This window comes from Rutidosis leptorrhynchoides, chromosome 1, assembly GCF_046630445.1.
Source record: "Rutidosis leptorrhynchoides isolate AG116_Rl617_1_P2 chromosome 1, CSIRO_AGI_Rlap_v1, whole genome shotgun sequence".
Lineage (NCBI taxonomy): Eukaryota > Viridiplantae > Streptophyta > Magnoliopsida > Asterales > Asteraceae > Rutidosis > Rutidosis leptorrhynchoides.
Genome location: NC_092333.1, coordinates 412,695,001 through 412,716,823, shown reverse-complemented (window position 1 = coordinate 412,716,823; position 21,823 = coordinate 412,695,001).

Below are 21,823 nucleotides of genomic sequence, written 5' to 3'. Positions count from 1 at the left end.
GTCTCGATATCACCTCTTTAATGAACATCTTCGCGAGTGCCTCCGACGATATTGCTTCTTTAATAGGAAGAAACAACGCACTCTTCGTCAATCTATCGACAATCACCCAAATAGTGTCAAATTGGGTTCTTGCCGTTTTCGGCAACTTGGTAATAAAATCCATGGTAATATGCTCCCACTTCCACATTGGAATTTCTAGCGGTTGCAACTTACCATACGACTTTTGGTGTTCGGCTTTAACTTGCAAACACGTGATGCATTGCTCAACATACTTAACAACGTCGCGTTTCATGCCCGGCCACCAATAATCTTTCTTCAAATCAAGATACATTTTTGTCGCACCCGGATGAATAGAATATTTAGACATATGCGCTTCATCAAGAAGCACCTTTCGGAAGTCACCCATCTTTGGCACCCATACTCTTTCTTGAAAAGACAACAACCCGCGCGAACCCATAGTAATGGATTCCGATTGCCCCACGATTCGTTCCGCATGCTTGTTGTGAACGTAAGCCTCTATTTGAACTTCACCAAGCTTTTCGAGAAAATCGTTAGTAATAACTATACGTAACAATCCCAATCGTAACGCTGGGTGGTGACTCTTTCGGCTTAACGCATCCGCGACCACATTCGCTTTGCCCGGATGATAGAGTATCTCACAATCATAGTCCTTCACCACATCCATCCATCTACGTTGACGATAATTCAAATCCCGTTGATCAAAAAGATGTTTCAAACTCTTGTGATCTGAATAAATTGTACACTTGACACCATACAAGTAATGGCGCCAAATTTTCAAAGCATGGACCACCGCCGCTAATTCGAGATCATGAGTCGGCTATCTCTTTTCATGTTCCTTTAATTGGCGAGAGGCGTAAGCGATGACTTTACCTCGTTGCATTAGAACACACTCGAGCTTATTCAAAGAAGCATCACAATAGACCATCATATCATCTACATCTTCCGGTAATACTAAGACCGGAGCTTTACACAATTTCTCCTTCAATAATTGAAAAGGGATTTCTTGCTCGTTTTCCCAATTAAAACTCGCGTTCTTCCTCGTCAATCTCGTCAATGGAGAAGCAATTTTAGAAAAGTCTTGGATAAACCGACGATAGTAACCGGCCAATCCGAGAAAACTTCGGATTTCCGTAGGCGTAGTCGGTCGTCCCCAATCCTTTACCGTCTCTATCTTCCCCGGATCCACTTGAATACCATTCTTGTTCACAATATGGCCAAGGAATTGAACCTCCCTTAGTCAAAATTCACATTTTGAGAATTTAGCATACAACTTCTCTCTTCTCAACGTCTTCAATACTTCACGCAAGTGGTGTTCATGCTCCGTCATGCTCTTAGAATAGACAAGAATATCATCAATGAACACAATTACCGACTTGTCCAACATAGGTTGGCACACTCGGTTCATAAGATCCATGAACGCCGTCGGTGCATTCGTAAGACCGAAAGGCATAACCACAAATTCGAAATGCCCATAATGAGTACGAAAGGCCGTTTTCTCGATATCTTCCTCACGGACTCGCATTTGTTGATAGCCGAACCGTAGGTCAATTATTGAGAAGTACGTAGCGCCTTGAAGTTGGTCGAATAAATCGTCAATCCTAGGCAACGGATAAAGATTTTTGATCGTCACTTTATTTAACTCCCGATAGTCGATGCACATACGCATACTACCATCTTTCTTCTTCACGAACAAGACCGGAGTACCCCATGGCGAAGCACTCGGTCAAATAAAAACCTTCTCAAGTAACTCTTGAATTTGATACAACAATTCTTGCATTTCCGTTGGTGCTAAACGATAAGGAGTTTTAGCAATGGGAGTAGCTCCCGGAACCAACTCAATGCGAAATTCGACTTGTCTTTCCGCCGGAACACCCGGTAATTCGTCCGGAAAAACATCTTCAAATTCACTTACCACCGGAATTTCACGAATGGGTGGTGGCTCATCACGAGTATCGACAACATGGGCAAGAAAAGCCATGTCACCATTTACAAGGAAACGACGTGCCCGTGCAAAAGTGCATATCGGCACAAGTCTTCTACGTTTATCGCCATGAATAATTAACTCTCCCCCGCTTGGGGTCTTTGCACGAATAGATTTTTCATGGCACGAAATATCGGCTCTATTATGATCGAGCCAATCCATACCAACCACGATATCAAAATCACCTAAAGTCATCGGAATGAGATCAATATTAAAGTTCTCAGAATCAAATACAACATTACAATTCTTACATACATCAACCACTAGCACCGTCTTGCCATCCGCTATTTCGACTTCTACTGGACGACTTAACATAGCTAACGGTTTATTAAGTTTAGGCACAAATTTTGGAGACACAAACGATAAATTTGCACCGCTATCAAATAGAATCCTTGCCGGATTAGAGTTAACCATGAAAGTACCTGAAACGACTTCATTGGATTGCTTGGCTTTGTCATTGGTCATCAAATAATTACGTCCCCTAGCCGACCCCGCCGCCTTCTCCATTCTTTTAACTTGATCATTTCGGAGTTCGGGACACTCCGACTTTCGGTGCCCTTCTTGTTGACAATTAAAACATGTGATCACATTAGTACGCGGTTTTGGGCAATCACGAGAGTAGTGACCTTTTTGCCCACAATTGTAACATGTGGTCACTTGAACACTAGGAGCACCCTTCTTCACACTACCAACACTTTCGGATACTCCTTTACTCTTCTTGTTCGAAAAACTAGAAGCTTCAAACTTTCTTTTACTTGGCGCATAACTAACCGGACTCGGAGCTTGCGCTTCAAACCCCTTCGCCACCGCCAAAAGCTTAGCAAAAGTCTCAACTTGACCAATACTAATTTTACCCTTCAAATCGTCTCTAAGGGTCGCATGAAAGTCTTCCATTAACAATTGATCATTCCCCACATACTCGGGGCAAAAACGCGCCTTTGCAAGAAAGTTGGTTTTTGAGAGTGTTTAGGTCCAAAGACCCTTGATGCATGTTCCTTAACTCGTTACGCAATTTGGAAAGATCCGCTTGCGTACGATATTCAAGGAAAAACTCTTTCTTGAAATCCGCCCAAGATAACCCTACAAAAGCCGCATCACCCACCATATCAATTTTACCATCGAGCCAATCTTTAGCATGACCCCTCAACAAACTAGTAGCAAGTCTAGTCTTCTTCTCGGGTGGGCACTCGGTCGTGCGAAAACAACCTTCAACATCGGAGATCCAAGCCGCACTTTTCATGGGATCGGGATCCCCGTGAAAGTGAGGAGGCTTAGTCGCCAAGAAGTTCTTATAGCTAAACTCCAACTCGCCCACATTTTGAGGTCTAGGAAACCTCTTTTCAACTTCTTCTTTAACGGCATTAGTCATCCGTTCATGAATCATATCAACAATTTGTTCCGAAACCGACTCTTCGAATATTTGTTTAACCCTTCGTGAGAAAACCGAAACATAGTTTTCTAAAGCGGTCTCGATCTTGGTAGTCATCTCATCTTCCTCTACATGAGAGGGACCACCATTGCCATTCGTATTCGTTCCTTTTCTCGTCTTCATTCTAAAGATTAAAAACGGATTAGACATCACCAACAATTTAATACACATATATACCTATGCATATGACCGCACACACACCACATCTAGCTCGATACTTGTCGCACATCCTTGCTTGACTTGACGTGCAACCGTAATAGTGGTCGCGACTCACTATTACGCTCACATGCCGTGCCATGCTGAAACGTATCACAATCATCTTGCTCGATTTTCAAAACGATATCACACGATTAGTAACATCATAACATAGCATAGTTGTCTACTTATGCATCAAAGAACTAGTCAAACCCCGCACTGACCCGTAGTCCTACAAGTCCCGCATATAATTCCACAACACAAAAGTCTAAGTCTAGGCGCCTATCTCAAGTCACCTAAATCCCTTAGACCATGCTCGGATACCACTTGTAACGACCCAACCCGTTAACCAACCAAAACTGCGAAATAAAAAAAAATTATTCGAAGCAGGCCTGCCCAGGCTGGATGCGCGGCGCGCACCCCTACCTGTGCGTGGTGCGCACAGGGCCTGGCAGCCCGCTGTCTAAAATGTTTCGTTTTCGTAAAAAGATCTAACACTTCCCATCATTTTTAGGCGAAATGCTTTTCACATCATATTAGTATAAGTAAAACAAGCACGAATCAATGATAAAACGAGTTTTACATTGCGGGGCCCACTTATGCCCAAAATGCCATTAAGTACGAAATACGAGTTTCGACCACAAAAAGTTTAATTTCCAAACGTCACTAGAGCATGGTGTTTGGGGTTAAACTACCCAAATCTTGGTCGAACTTCCAAAAAGCTAAAACCCCCGAGGCGCCACTAGTCCAAGCGAATACCTTTTCCTTTAACCAAGCCGGATCCTAAAAAGGTAAACAATGAGAGGGTAAGCTAACGCTTAGTGAATGCAATAATTATACATATACATATATAATACACCTACTTGCAAGCACTTACACAATTACCTCATACACGCTAGCAATTTACATAGCATACCATCGCAAGTATAACTCTAAACCCTTCAGAATCACAAGCTAGCACCACAATAGCATATATATAACCCGAATGATATAATATACTACAATACAACGCATAATTAAGGTTAACCAACACACAAGGGAATGGTACTTCGAATTTCCCATCGGTGTTCATAACAACCGTTAGTGTACAACGAAATATATCACTAACCCCGAGGTGACACGGACAACGAAATATCCGTTCAAGCAATTGTTAGTGTACAACGAAATATATCACTAACTCTTGGGCAATTTGGACAACAAAATATCCATCTTTAGTGTACAACGAAATATATCACTAACTCTTGGTGGTATAAACAACATATACCCCGGCCCCTTCTCCGCCCTACAAATAGATACATTATATACACACATGTATAATCATTCCACTCACCTTGTTGACTTGGCGAGATTTCCAATAGCACTTGTAACTTCAAAGCGAGTCACCTAACACAATTAATTCTCAATTAATTCACATAATAAGTTGGACTTTCCACCAACTAGACCCACTAGTGTATTTATGACCCATTTTGCACTACAAACACTCAATAGAGGTCAATACTCCCAACTAATCACTAAAAGCTAGCGATTAAGGTTCTAAGACTTCCATCAACACATAAATAGGGTGTTTTCATACATAATTTAACCCACTAGGTCAAACCTACCCATTTGACCCATTTCAAGTCCACCATGAACCCTAAAACCAATTTTATTAACAACACAAGTAAGCTAGTGAATAACTAACCATTATAGACTCAATAACACCAATTATTACCTTGAAACCCTAGGTTAGTCATCCTTGAGTCCTAATGACTCAATCTTACCCAAAACCCCCAAAATCACCATTAATGGGTTTTGTGTTCATCACTAACCCAAGTTCTAACCTTTAAACAACTTAAATCAAGGAAATCAAAATTAGAACTTACCAACACAACCAAATTGTAGCTAGCGAGGAGATGAACTACTTTATAACCCGAGCTAAGACCCGAAACTAGCTTCTTCTTCCTTTACTTGAGCTTTCTCTCTCTAAATTTTGGGTTTCTCTTACTAGAATTAAAGTAGGATGAAAATGGTTGTTGAAAGTGGAGTTATGACTCACCCAAACCACTGATCTGTGACCTTAACTCGTCCCCAAGTTAAATTACCTCAATACCCTTCCAAAATATCTGATTAAAAGAAAAAGAACCCAGCTACAGTAGTGGTGCGTGGCGCGCTCCTTCAAGGGTGCGCGGCGCGCACTATGGTCTGAACAGATTCTGATCACAGTTTAATTACACACAGTTCCCCCCACTTTATGTACACTATATACACTTCTGTACGATAATAACTAGGGTGTTACAACATGAATTTTAAACGTGGGCTGCGGATGATTTATAATATTTAATATATAATATATTTAATTTATATAATGATATATATATATATATATATATATATATATATATATATATATATATATATATATATATATATATATATATATATTATATAATATTTACGTGCAATGTTAAATTGTAATTTTTAATCCAATGACTCGTACGTTGGCACTCGACTTATATCCCGGTTCCGGTTTGTTGAACGACGTTTCGTATGTAGTGACCCGAACTTTTCCATGATTATAGATTATATGAGATTAATATTTACATGAATAAATGTTTCCAACATGTTAAGCAATCAAACTTGTTAAGACATGATTAATTGAAAAAATTTTTGTGTTAACGTTTGACCACCCGGTTTGTCTGATGATTCACGAACGTTATAACTTGTATATGACATGATATTATATATATGAACATATATATATGTTTAACATGATGAAATGATAATTAAAGTATCTCATTATGCATATTAACAATGAACCTTATACATAAAACAAGACTACTAACTTAAAAAATTCAAAACGATATCTATACGTAACGATTATCGTTGTAATAATGTCTTAAATTTTATATATCATATTAAGATATATTAGTACATCATGTTATAATGATAATGTAACAATTTAACATCTCATTAAATACAATAATAATGGGATTAATTACATTTAACAAAATCGTTAACTTAAAGGTTTCGAAACAACACTTACATGTAACAATTAACAATGACTTAACGGCTCAGTTAAAATACATATACATATAGTGTATTAAGATGTATTAGTACAATTTTTAAAGACTTCATGACACATATCAAAGTACTTCTACTTAACAAAAATGCTTACAATTACATTCTCATTCATTTTTATTGACAATTCTACTCGTATGCAACCGTATTCGTACTCGTACAATACCTAGCTCCTAAATATATATACTATTGGTATATACACTTTAATAATTAGCACTTATCAGCCCTTAATGAGTCATCAAACATGTGGGAACCATCATTTGGCAACTAGCATGACATATCTCACAAAATTACAAAAAATTTTATAAATCATTCATGAATTATTTACAAGAAAACAAACTTACACATCCTTTATATTTAATCCATGAGTCACGACCAAAAAAACATACAAACACTTTAATTCTTCAATTTTCTTCATCTAATTGATCTCTCTCAAGTTCTATCTTCAAGTTCTAAGTGTTCTTCATAAATTCTATAAGTTCTAGTTTCATAAAATCAAAAACACTTCCAAGTTTACAAGTTTACTTCAAGCTTTCTAATCCATTTCAAGTAATCATCTAAGTTCAAGGAACCCTTGTTACTTACATTAGGTTATCATTCTAATACAAGGTAATACTCATATTCAAACTTTGATTCAATTTCTATAACTATAACTATCTTAATTCGAGTAGAAAATCTTACTTGAACTTGTTTTTGTGTCATGATTCTACTTCGAGAACTTTCAAGCCATCCAAGATCCTTTGAAGCTAGATCATTTCTTGTCACTTCCAGTAGGTTTACCTACTAAATTTTAGGTAGTAATGATGTTCATAACATCATTCGATTCATATATATATAACTATCTTATTCGAAGATTTAAACTTGTAATCACTAGAACATAGTTTAGTTAATTCTAAACTTGTTCGCAAACAAAGTTAATCCTTATAACTTAACTTTTAAAATCAACTAAACACATGTCCTATATCTATATTAAATGCTAACTTAATGATTTAAAACCTGGAAACACGAAGAACACCGTAAAACCGGACATACGCCGTCGTAGTGAAACCGGGGGCTGTTTTGGGTTAGATAATTAAAAACTATGATAAACTTTGATTTAAAAGTTGTTCTTTTGAAAAAATTATTTTTCTTATGAACATGAAACTATATCCAAAAATCATGGTTAAACTCAAAGTGGAAGTATGTTTTTCAAAATAGTCATCAAGACGTCGTTCTTTCGACTGAAATGACTACCTCTTACAAAAATGACTTGTAACTTATATTTCTGACTATAAACTTATACTTTTTCTATTTAGATTCATAAATTTCAGTTCAAAATGAAACCATAGCAATTTGATTCACTCAAAACGGATTTAAAACGAAGAAGTTATGGGTAAAACAAAATTGGTTAAAAATGGTTAATTTGACTACGGGATGAATTGACAAAAATCTATACTAACCATATCCTAACTAACTTATATTGTATTATACATGTATTCTAACATATATTATGTAATGTTGATAGACCATAGACACGTATACTATGTTTTGACATATCATATCGACGTCATCTATATATATTATTTGGAACAACCATAGACACTCTATATGCGGTAATGTTCGAGTTAGCTATACTGGGTTGAGGTTGATTCCAAAATAATATATTTGCTTTGAGTTGTGATCGAGTCTGAGACTTGCATACACTGGGTCATGGATTGATTCGAGATAATATAATAATTTATTTCTGTACTACTAACTGTGGACAACTAATTATGGACTACGAACGTTGGACTGTTAACTTAACTAACTTAAATCGTTAAAACATAATAAAACATATTGTGAATATATTTCGATTATACTTTGATATATATGTATATATTTGTTATAGGTTCGTGAATCGACCAGTGGCCAAGTGTTATTTTTCGACGAAGGGATAATCTGTGAAAGTGAGTTATAGTCCCATTTTTGCTATCGAATATTTTTGGGATGAGAATACATGCAGTTTTATAAATGATTTACAAAATAGACACAAGTACTTGAAAATCACATTCTATGATTTAATTATCTTATTGAATATCACCATTTTGCTTGGTAACCTAAGAATTAGTGAACCCACTAATTGACGCGAATCCTGAAGACAGATCTATGGGCCTAACGAACCCTATCCAGGTTATGGATGCTTTAGTACTTCGATTTTTATATACAGATGAGTGTACCTGTATATTTGGGGATATTCTATATGCATTTGTTAATGTCGGTTACCAGATGTTCTTCATATGAATGATTTTTATACAGATGAGTGTTCCTGTATTATATTTTTTTGCAGATGAGTGTTCCTGCAGTTAATTATGAAAAATGAAATCTTGTGGTCTTTTAATATAATTTGATATATAGGTTAAACCTATAACTCACCAACATTTTTGTTGATGTTTAAAACATGTTTATTCTCAGGTGATTATTAAGAGCTTCCGCTGTTGCATGCTAAATAAAGACAGGATTAGAGTCTGCATGCTTGTACAATATTGTTTAAAAACTGCATTCGAAGACTTAAGTTGTTGTGTAATATTATTGTAAACTATTATGTAATGGTCGTGTGAAAATGCTATATTTTTTATTATCATTATTTGATAATCTTCGTAATATTTTAAACCTTTATCACAAATATAAAGGTTATTGTTTGTTTCAAAAATTGAATGCAGTCTTTGAAAAACGTCTCATATAGAGGTCAAAACCTCGCAACAAAATCAATTAATATGAAACGTTTATCATTATTATGAACGGGACATTTCAGTTGGTATCCGAGCGTTGGTCTTAGAGAACCAGAAATTGCATTAGTGTGTCTTATCGAATTTGTTAGGATGCATTAGTGAGTCTGGACTTCGACCGTGTTTTCTTTAAAAACGATTGCTTAACACTTTTGTTGAAAACTACAAATTGTTAACATGTAAATATTATGTGATATATTAATCTCTTAACGTGTTTGATATTGTGTGATAGATGTGTACCTCTAGTACAAATCCCAACGACTCACCGAATAATAATGAAGAGTCGAATATATATTGGGAAGATTCACAAATTCCCAAAGAGGAACCGGAAGAAGAGGAACCGGAAGAAGAAGAGGTTCCGGAAGAGGAAATATTAGGAATCATAGAAAAATAGATAAATAAATGAAAATTCTCAACCAATGGACCAAAGTTAAAAATGGTCAATGGTGTTTCCGTCGAGGAAGCAAAATATTGGGAAAATTACCAATTTTCTGATGAATCGGATCCCGATGAGGATTCCGATGATGTTATAGAAATTACCCAGACCCAATTTGAAAAACCAAAAGAAAACAATAAAGAAAAAGGCATCAAAATAGAAAAATCTAATTCCAACCCCGATGAACTTTATGTTAACATGAAATATCCCGATGGGAAATACCGTCAACACCCGTATTTCTTAAGTTTTAACTATAACCCGGGGACATCTAAGCCCCCAAGTTTTTCTAAACCATTTGTAAAAACAACGGCTCGTATTAGAGGAACACCATATATCCCTAGGAAATTAGCGAAACGAACCAAGTTCGAAGAGGAAGAAACAAGTGAGTCGGAATGAAGAGTAGTAATCATGTTGTGTAATATATGTATTGTAGTGTGCTTGTACTTCGATGATATATGTAAAAATTGCTTGTATTGTTTGTTAATTATATTTTACAAATCTAAGCCTTCTCTATTTTATAGTATAAAACACACAATGGACGTTAAGGAGAGACAACCAAAAATTTTAGAAGACCTACCAGGGGATATGATTGATGAAATCTTGTCTAGAGTCGGTTAGAATTCATCGGCACAATTATTTACGGCGAGATTAGTTTGTCAAACATTTGAAAGACGTTTCAAGCATGCCTTAGTTTATAAAAGGCTTTCCTTTGAAAGATGGGGTATATCACATTGGGGAGACTTTAAGTTACGCCGTGTTTTATTTAAGGCATTACATGCGGGAAACCCAGATGCAATGTTACGCTACGGGTTGAGAACCTATTTTGACTCCACATATCCGAACATAGGACTTCGTTCTTTAGGAAGAGCTTCAAACATGCAACATAAAGAAGCATGTTATGTTTACGTGTTAGTGATGTTCGCTTCTCACCAAATTGAGAAAAAGAACATCGAATTGCAACTGTTAAATAAAACATCCCCACAAGTGACGGATTCAGTAGTTGGGGTGAGAAATAAGGTTTTTAGATTGTTACGGGGCTGTTGGGCATTAAGTAACCCTCGTCCTTTTGACGACATTACAACATGCTGTCTTGCCAATGACCACAACGGTTATTTTCCACAAGACCAAGGATGGGAAATAATACTATTAAAACCCGAATGCATGACTTGTTTCTGGACTTATGAATTACGTGTCTTTATTGACTTTACTGAATGACTTGCATATTAACTAGAATTGTCTTCGCAACTACCTTGTATCAAAGTTATTGTGTACTATACTTCATGCTATATGTAAAATAGCGATATTGCAAATTTGTAAAAATTGTATAAAAGTTTGAACGCAAAATATTATTGTATTTAGTTTTTCATATAGAATCGTATTAGTTGAATTGTATAGTAGCTACTAAGTATGAACTTAACGGGTAGGTACTACCTGAATTAAAAATATAAAACGCTAATATGAAGAAAAAGCTTTTATAAATAAGTTCATATTATGCTACGAAATACTATTGACTACTCTTAAATTCTATATGATTAACTCAATTCTTTTGGCTATTTTTGAAGGAAATGGCACCGACAACTCGTCAGAACTTGAACATGAGTGAGGAAGACTTCCGTGTTTTCCTTGCTGCGAACATTGCAGCAGTGCAGGCCGCAATGCAAAATAACAACAATAACTCTGGTTCTAGCAGTGGAACTAATTCCACAAGAAATCGTGTAGGATGCTCCTACAAAGAATTCACTACTTGTAAACCTCTGGAATTCGATGGAACCGATGGTCCAATCGGATTAAAACGGTGGACCGAGAAGGTCGAATCGGTGTTTGCCATAAGTAAGTGCACTGAAGAAGACAAAGTAAAGTACGCTACGCATACCTTCACAGGTACTGCGTTAACATGGTGGAACACCTATCTCGAGCAGGTGGGACAAGATGCTGCTTACACACTACCGTGGTCAGCATTCAAGCACTTGATGAACGAACAGTACCGTCCCAGAAACGAGGTCAATAAGCTAAAAGTAGAGCTTAGAGGATTACGAACACAAGGTTTTGACATTACCACGTACGAACGACGATTCACAGAGTTGTGCCTATTGTATCCAAGAGCGTTCGAATATGAAGAAGAGAAGATCGGCGCATTTGTAAAAGGGTTACCAGAAAGGATTCAAGAAGATGTGAGTTCACACGAGCCCACCTCCATACAAAAGGCAAGTTGAATGCCTCACAAACTCATAAATCAGATTGAGGAAAGGATTAAAGAACAGGAGGCCGAAGAAGCTAACACGAAACAAGTCAAGAGAAAGTGGGAAGAAAACAGTGACAAAAGTCACCAACACAACAACAGTAACAATCACCTCAACAATAATCACAAATTCAATCGCACCATTTATCGCAACAACAAATGCCCCAACAACAACAATAACCACTACAACAACCGTCCCAACAATAATTTCAACTGCTACAACAACCCCAACAATAACAACAACAACAACAACAACAACAACAACAACAAGAGGCAGAAAAATCGATGCCTAAGGGGTGAGAAATATCATTCGGATGACTTTTGTAGGGAGTTATGCTCCAAATGCAATAGAACGGGTCACAGTGCTACAAAGTGTGAAGTCTACAGACCAGCGGATAACAGAAATAAAGGAACGTATAACGCCGGAACAAGTATTGCCATAGTTACATGTTTCGGATTCGGGAAGAAGGGTCATTACAGAATTATGTGTCCAAACCCGGGGAATAATAATGGTCAAGGCCGAGGAAGAGTCTTCAACATAAATTCGGTTGAAGCACAGGAAGACCCGGAGCTTGTTACGGGTACGTTCCTTATTGATGAAAAACCTGCTTATGTTTTATTTAATTCGGGTGCGGATAGAAGCTATATGAGTAGAGATTTTTGTGCTAAATTAATTTGTCCATTGACGCCTTTGGATAACAAATTTTTAATCGAATTAGCAAATGGTAAATTAATTACAGCAGATAAAATATATCGGAACAGAGAATTTAAACTGGTTAGCGAAACGTTTAAGATTGATTTGATACCAGTAGAGTTAGGGAGTTTTGATGTGATAATTGGCATGGACTGGTTGAAAGAGGTGAAAGCAGAAATTGTTTGTTACAAAAATGCGATTCGCATTATGCGCGAAAAGAGAAAACCCTTAATGGTGTACGGAGAAAAGAGCAACGCGAAGCTAAACCTTATTAGTAATTTGAAGGCGTAAAAGCTAATAAGAAAAGGTTGCTATGCCGTTCTAGCACACATCGAAGAAGTCAAACCCGAAGAAAAGAACATCAATGATGTTCCCATTGCAAAAGAATTTCCCGATGTATTTCTGAAAGAATTACCAGGACTACCTCCACACCGATCTGTTGAATTCCAAATAGATCTTATTCCAGGAGCTGCACCAATAGCTCGTGCTCCTTACAGACTCGCACCTAGCAAAATGAAGGAATTACAAAGTCAATTACAAGAACTTTTAGAGCGTGGTTTCATTCGACGAAGTACATCACCATGGGGAGCTTCGGTGTTGTTTGTCAAAAAGAAGGATGGTACATTCAGGTTAAATATCAACTACCAAGAACTGAACAAACTTACCATCAAGAACCGTTATCCACTACCGAGAATCGACGACATATTTGATCAACTACAAGGTTCGTCAGTTTATTCGAAGATTGATTTACGTTCCAGGTATCATCAAATGCGGGTGAAGGAGGATGATATTCCGAAGACTGTTTTTAGAACTCGTTACACTCATTATGAGTTTATGGTTATGCCGTTTGGATTGACTAACGCACCAGCTGTGTTCATGGACCTCATGAACCGAGTGTGTGGACCATATCTTGACAAGTTTGTCATTGTTTTCATTGATGACATACGTATTTACTCAAAGAATGATCAAGAGCACGAAGAACATTTGAGAAAAGCGCTAGAATTGTTGAGAAAGGAAAATTTGTACGCTAAATTTTCAAAGTGTTCATTTTGGTTGAAGGAAGTTCAATTCCTCGGTCATATAGTGAGCAAAGAAGGTATTCAATGTAGTGACCCGAATTTTTGCATGTTTATATAATAAATGAAATTGATATTTACATGATTAAATGTTTCCAACATGTTAAGCAATCAAAATTGTTAAGACTTGATTAATTGAAATAGGTTTCATATAGACAATTGACCACCCAAGTTGACCGGCAATTCACGATCGTTAAAACTTGTTAAAACTATATGATGATATATATATATATATATATATATATATATATATATATATATATATATATATATATATATATATATATAGTTAACATGATATCATGATAAGTAAGTATCTCACTAGGTATTTTAACAATGGGTTATATACATAAAAATGAGACTACTAAGTTAAGAAACTCGAAACGATATATATAACGATTATCGTTATAACAACGTCTTACTAAATACATATGTATCATATTAAGATATTGTTACACTATATTTAACATGATAAAATGATAACTAATTATTTCATTAAGTGTGGTAACAATAAACTACATATGTAAAACTAGACTACTAACTTAAGAATTTCGAAACGAGACATATATGTTACCATTATCGTTGTAACGACATTTTAATGTATATATATCACATTAAGATATATTCATACATCATAATATTATGATAATGTAATAATTTAAAATCTCATTAGTTATAATAAACATTGGGTTAACAACATTAAATGAGATCGTTAACTTAAAGGTTTCAAAACAACACTTACATGTAACGACTAACGATGACTTAACGACTCAGTTAAAATGTATATACATGTAGTGTTTTAAGATGTATTCATACAATTTTGAAAGACTTCAAGACACATATAAAAGTACTTCTACTTAACAAAAATGCTTACAATTACATCCTCATTCATTTTCATCAACAATTCTACACGTATGCACCCGTATTTGTACTCATATAATACACAGCTCCTAGATGTATTTACTATTGGTATATACACTCTAATGATCAGCTCTTAGCAGCCCTTGTGAGTCACCTAAACATGTGAAAACCATCATTTGGCAAATAGCATGAAATATCTCACAAAATTACAAACTAATGTGACCTTATATGGCCATGCACATTCACGTTTTCAACAACCATCACTAACCCTTTCATTTTTCAATTTTTATGCATCAAATTACTCTCTCTCAAGTGTTCTTCCATTGTTCTAAGTGTTCTTCCTCATCTTCATCAAAATCTAGCTCAATCTAGCTCATAAATCCTAACCTAGATCAACATACAAATCAACAACTCAAGAACACACCAAGAACACACCAAGAACACTTTCAAGTTTACTAGCTTACTTCCAATCTTGCAAATCCATTTCAAGTGATCATCCAATCTCAAGAAATCTTTCTTATTTACAGTAAGATATCTTTCTAATTCAAGGTAATACTCACATTCAAACTTTGATTCAATTTCTATAACTATAACAATCTTATTTCGAGTGGAAATCTTACTTGAACTTGTTTTCGTGTCATGATTCTACTTCAAGAACTTTCAAGCCATCCAAGAATCCTTTAAAGCTAGATCATTTCTGGTCACTTCTAGTAGGTTTACCTACTATATTTGAGGTAGTAATGATGTTCATAACATCATTCGATTCATATATATAAAAATATCTTATTCAAAGTTTATAATATGTAATCACTAGAACATAGTTTAGTTAATTCTAAATTTGTTCGTAAACAAAGATAATCCTTCTAACTTGAATTTTAAAGTCAACTAAACACATGTTCTATATCTATATGATATGCTAACTTAATTATTTAAAACCTGGAAACACGAAGAACACCGTAAAACCGGACATACGCCGTCGTAGTAAAACCGCGGGCTATTTTGGGTTTGATAATTAAAAACTATGATAAACTTTGATTTAAAAGTTGTTATCCTGGGAAAATGATTTTTCTTATTAACATGAAACTATATCCAAAAATTATGGTTAAACACAAAGCGGAAGTATGTTTTTCAAAATGGTCATCAAGACGTCGTTCTTTCGACTGAAATGACTACCTCTTACAAAATTCACTTGTAACTTGTATTTCGACTATAAACTTATACTTTTTCTGTTTAGTTTCATAAATTTTAGTTCATTATGAAATCATAGCAACTTGAATCACTCAAAACGGATTTAAAACGAAGAAGTTATGGGTAAAACAATATTGGATAATTTTACTTGTTGTAGCTACGTGAAATTTGTAATAAATCTATTCAAATCAAAAATAAACTAACTTATATTGTATTATACTTGTATTTTAACATATATTATGTAATCTTGGGATACCATAGACACGTATACAATGTTTTGACATATCATATCGACCCATCTATATATGTTATTTGGGAACAACCATAGACACTCATATGCAGTAGTGCTTGAGTTAGCTATACAGGGTTGAGGTTGATTCTAAAATAATATATATACTTTGAGTTGTGATCTAGCCTGAGACTTGTATACACTGGGTCGTGGATTGATTCGAGATAATATATAATTTATTTTTGTACATCTAACTATGGACAACTAGTTGTAAATTATTAACATTGGACTGCTAACTTAACAAACTTAAATAATTAAAACGTAATAAAAATGTTGTGAATATATTTCGATCATACTTTGATATTTATGTATATATTTGTTATAGGTTCGTGAATCAACCCGTGGCCAAGTCTTACTTCCCGACGAAGTAAAAAAAAATCTGTGAAAGTGAGTTATAGTCCCACTTTTAATATTTTTGGGATGAAAATACATGCAGTTTTATAAATGTTTTACAAAATAGACACAAATACTTGAAACTATATTCTATGATTGAATCATTATACTGGATATCACCCTTTCAGCTTGGTAGCCTAAGAATTTGGGAACAGACCCCCAAATTGACGCGAATTCAGAAGATAGATCTATGGGCCTAACGAACCCCATCCATGTTATGGATGCTTTAGTACTTCGATTTTATATACAGATGAGTGTACCTGTATACTTGGGGATATTCTAGATGCATTTGTTAATGTCGGTTATCAGGTGTTCATCATATGAATAATTTTTATGCAGATTGCATGTTGTTTATGAGAAATGGAAATATGAAATCTTGTGGTCTATTATTACGATTTGATAAATATATAGGCTAAACCTATAACTCACCAACATTTTTGTTGACATTTAAAGCATGTTTATTCTCAGGTGATTATTAAGAGTTTCCACTGTTGCATGCTAATTTATGGACAAGAGTTGGAGTCAGCATGCTTGTATAATATTGTTTAAAAACTGCATTCGAAGACTTAAATTGATGTGTAACATTATTTTAAACCATTATGTAATAATAGTGTGAAAACGCTATATTTTAGATTATCATTATTTGATAATCGTCGTAATATTTTTAAACCTTTATCCATAAAATAAAGGTTATGGTTTATTTTAAAATTGAATGCAGTCTTTGAATAACGTCTCATATAGAGGTCAAAACCTCGCAACGAAATCAATTAATATGGAACGTTTATAATCGATATGAACGGGACATTTTAGTTGGTATCAGAGCGTTGGTCTTAGAGAACCAGAAATTTGCATTAGTGTGTCTTATCGAGTTTGTTAGGATGCATTAGTGAGTCTGGACTTCGATCGTGTTTTTTTTTTAAAAAAACGATTGCTTAACACTTTTTGTTGGAAACTATATATTATTAACATGTAAATATTATGTGATATATTAATCTCTTAAAGTGTTTGATATTGTGTGATAGATGTCTACCTCTAGTACAAATCCCATCGACTCACCTAATAATAATGAAGAGTCGAATATATTTTGGGAAGATTCACAAATTCCCGAGGAAGAACCGGAAGTGGAGGAACCGGAAGTGGAGGAACCGGAAGTGGAGGAACCGGAAGAGGAGGAATCGGACGAAGAGGAACCAGAAGAAGAAGAGGTTCCGGAGGAAGAAATATTAATAACTACAGAAAAATGGTTAAATAAAAGAAAATCCTCAATCGATGGACCAAAGTTAAAAATGGTCAATGGTGTTTCCGCCAAGAAAGCAAAATATTGGGAAAATTACCAGTTTTCTGATGAATCGGATCCCGATGAGGATTCCGATGATGTTATAGAAATTATCTCGACCCAATTTGAAAAAGCAAAAAAAAACAATAATGGAAAAGGCATCAAAATAGAAAAACCCGAGCCCAAAACTAATGAACTTTATGTTAACATGAAGTACCCTGATGGGGTGTACCGTAAACACCCGTATTTCTTAAACTTTCACTATAACCCGGGAACATCTAAGCCATCAGGTTTTTCTAAACCATTTGTGAAAATGACGGCTCGTATTAGAGGATCACCATGTATCCCTAGGAAATTAGCCAAACGAACCAAGTCCGAAGAAGAATAAACGAGTGAGTCGGAATAAAGAGTTGTAACCATGTTGTGTAACATATGTATTATAGTATGCTTGTACTTTTATATTATATGTAAAAATTGCTTGTATTATTTGATAATTATCTTTTACGAATCTAATCCTCATCTATTTTACAGTATAAAAACACACAATGGACGTTAAGAATAAACAATCAAATATTTTAGAAGACCTACCCGGGGATATGATTGATGAAATCTTGTCTAGAGTCGATCAGAATTCGTTGGCACAATTATTTACGGAGAAATTAGTTTGTCAAACATTTGAAAAACGTTCCAGGAATGCCTTAGTTAATAAAAGGCTTTCCTTTGATAGATGGGGTATATCACATTGGGGAGACTTTAAGTTACGCAGTGTTTTCTTTAAGGCATTAAGTGCGGAAAACCAGATGAAATTTTTCGCTACGGGTTGAGAACCTATTTTGACTCCACCTATCCCAACATAGGACTTCGTTCTTTAGAAAGAGCTTCTAATGTGCAACATAAAGAAGCATGTTATGCTTACGGGTTAGTAATGTTCGCTTCTCATCAAAGTGAGAAAAAGAACATTGGATTACAACTGCTAAATAAAACATCCTCACAAGTGACGGACTCAATAGTTGGGGTGAGAAACAAGGTTTTTAGATTATTACGGGGTTGTTGGGCATTACGTAACCCCCATCCTTTTGAAAACGTTACTACATGCTGTCTTGTCAACGGTCACAATGGTTATGTTCTACAAGACCAAGGATGGGAGATAGTATTAATAAAACTAGAATGCATGACTTTTTTCTGGACCTATGAATTACGTGTCTTTATTGCTTTTGCTGAACGACTTGCGTATTAACTAGAACTGTCATCACAACTACCTTGTATCAAAGTTATTGTGTGCTATATTTTATGCTATATGTAAAATAACGGTATTGTAAGTTTGTAAAATATTGTATATAAGTTTGAACGCGAAATATTATTGTATTTAGTTTTTCATATAGAATCGTAGTAGTTGAATTGTATAGTAGCTACTAAGTATGAACTTAATGGGTAGGTACTACCTGAATTAAAACTATAAAACGCTAATATGAAGAAAAAAGATTTTATAAATAAGTTCATATTATGCTACGAAATACTATTGACTACTCTTGAATTCTATATGATTAACTCAATTCTTTTGGCTATTTTTGAAGGAAATGGCACCGACAACTCGTCAGAACTTGAACATGAGTGAGGAAGACTTCCGTGTTTTCCTTGCTGCGAACATAGCCGCAGTGCAGGCCGCAATGCAAAATAACAACAATAACTCTGGTTCTAGCAGTGGAACTATTTCCATAAGAAATTGTGTAGGATGCTCCTATAAAGAATTCACTGCCTGTAAACCTTTGGAATTCGATGGAACCGAGGGTCCAATCGGATTAAAACGGTGGAATGAAAAGGTTGAATCGGTGTTTGCCATATGTAAATGTACTGAAGAAGATAAAGTAAAGTACGCTACGCATACCTTCACAGGTACTGCGTTAACATGGTGGAACACCTATCTTGAGCAGGTGGGACAAGATACTGCTTACGCATTACCGTGGTCAGTATTCAAGAACTTGATGAACGAACAGTACCGTCCCAGAAACGAGATCAATAAGCTCAAGGTTGAGCTTAGAGGATTACGAACGCAAGGTTTCGACATTACCACGTACGAATGATGATTCACGGAGTTGTGCCTATTGTGTCCAGGAGCGTTCGAAGATGAAGAAGACAAAATCAACGCATTTGTAAAAGGGTTACCAGAAAGGATTCAAGAAGATGTGAGTTCACACGAGCCCGCCTCTATACAAAAGGCAAGTCGAATGGCTCACAAACTCATAAATCAGATTGAGGGAAGGATTAAAGAACAGGCGGCCGAAGAAGCCAATACGAAACAAGTCAAGAGAAAGTGGGAGGAAAACAATGACAAGGGTCACCAATACAACAGCAACAATTACAACCACAATCGCAAAAACTATCCCAACAACCACAACATCAATCGCAGCAACAACCGTCCCAATAACAACAACAACCGTCCCAACAACAACAACAACCATCCCAACAACAACAACAATCGTCCCAACAACAACAATAATGAAAACATGAGGCAGAAAACCAGGTGCTTAAGGTGTGAGAAATACCATCAGGATAATTACTGTAGGGAGTTATGCACAAAATACAACAGAACTGGTCACAGTGCTGCAAAGTGTAAATTCTATGGATCGAAGACTAACAGGATTAAAGGAACAAATAATGTCGAAAAATATAATGCCGCCATTACTTGTTTTGGGTGCGGAAAGACGGGCCATTACAAAACTGCATGCCTGGACGAAGTGAATAATAATGGTCAAAGCCGCGGAAGAGTCTTCAATATCAATGCGACAGAAGCACGGGAAGACCCGGAGCTTGTTACGGGTACATTTCTTATTGACGATAAACCTGCATATGTTTTATTTGATTCGGGTGCGGATAGAAGCTATATGAGTAGAGATTTTTGTGCTAAATTAAGTTGCCCATTAACGCCATTGGATAATAAGTTTTTACTCGAATTAGCAAACGGTAAATTAATTATAGCAGATAATATATGTCGAAATCGAGAAATTAAACTGGTTAGCAAAGCGCTTAAGATTGATTTGATACCAGTAGAGTTAGGCAGTTTTGATGTGATAATCGGCATGCACTGGTTGAAAGAGGTGAAAGCAGAGATCGTCTGTTACAAAAATGCAATTCGCATTGTACGAGAAAAAGGGAAACTCTTAATGGTGTACGGAGAAAAGACAACGCGAAGCTAAATCTTATTAGTAATTTGAAGGTGCAAAAACTAATAAGAAAAGGTTGCTATGCCATTCTAGCACACGTCGAGAAGGTACAAACTGAAGAAAAGAACATCAATGATGTTCCCATCGCAAAAGAATTTCCTGATGTATTTCCAAAAGAATTATCGGGACTACCTCCACACCGATCTGTTGAATTTCAAATAGATCTTGTACCGGGAGCTGCACCAATAGCTCGTGCTCCTTACAGACTCGCACCCAGAAAAATGAAGGAACTCCAAAGTCAATTACAAGAACTTTTAGAACGTGGTTTCATTCAACCAAGCACATCACCATGGGGAGCTCCTGTTTTGTTTGTCAAAAAGAAAGATGGTACATTCAGGTTGTGTATCGACTACTAAGAGTTGAACAACCTCACCATCAAGAACCGTTATCCACTACCGAGAATCGACGACTTATTTGATCAACTACAAGGCTCGTCAGTTTATTCGAAGATTGACTTAAGTTCTGGGTATCATTAAATGCGGGTGAAGGAGGATGATATTCCGAAGACTGCTTTCAGAATGCGTTATGGTCATTACGAGTTTATGATTATGCCTTTTGGTTTGACTAATGCACCAGCCATGTTCATGGATCTCATGAACCGAGTGTGTGGATCATATCTTGACAAATTTGTCATTGTCTTCATCGATGACATACTTATTTACTCAAAGGATGATCAAGAGCACGGTGAACATTTGAGAAAGGTATTGGAATTATTGAGGAAGG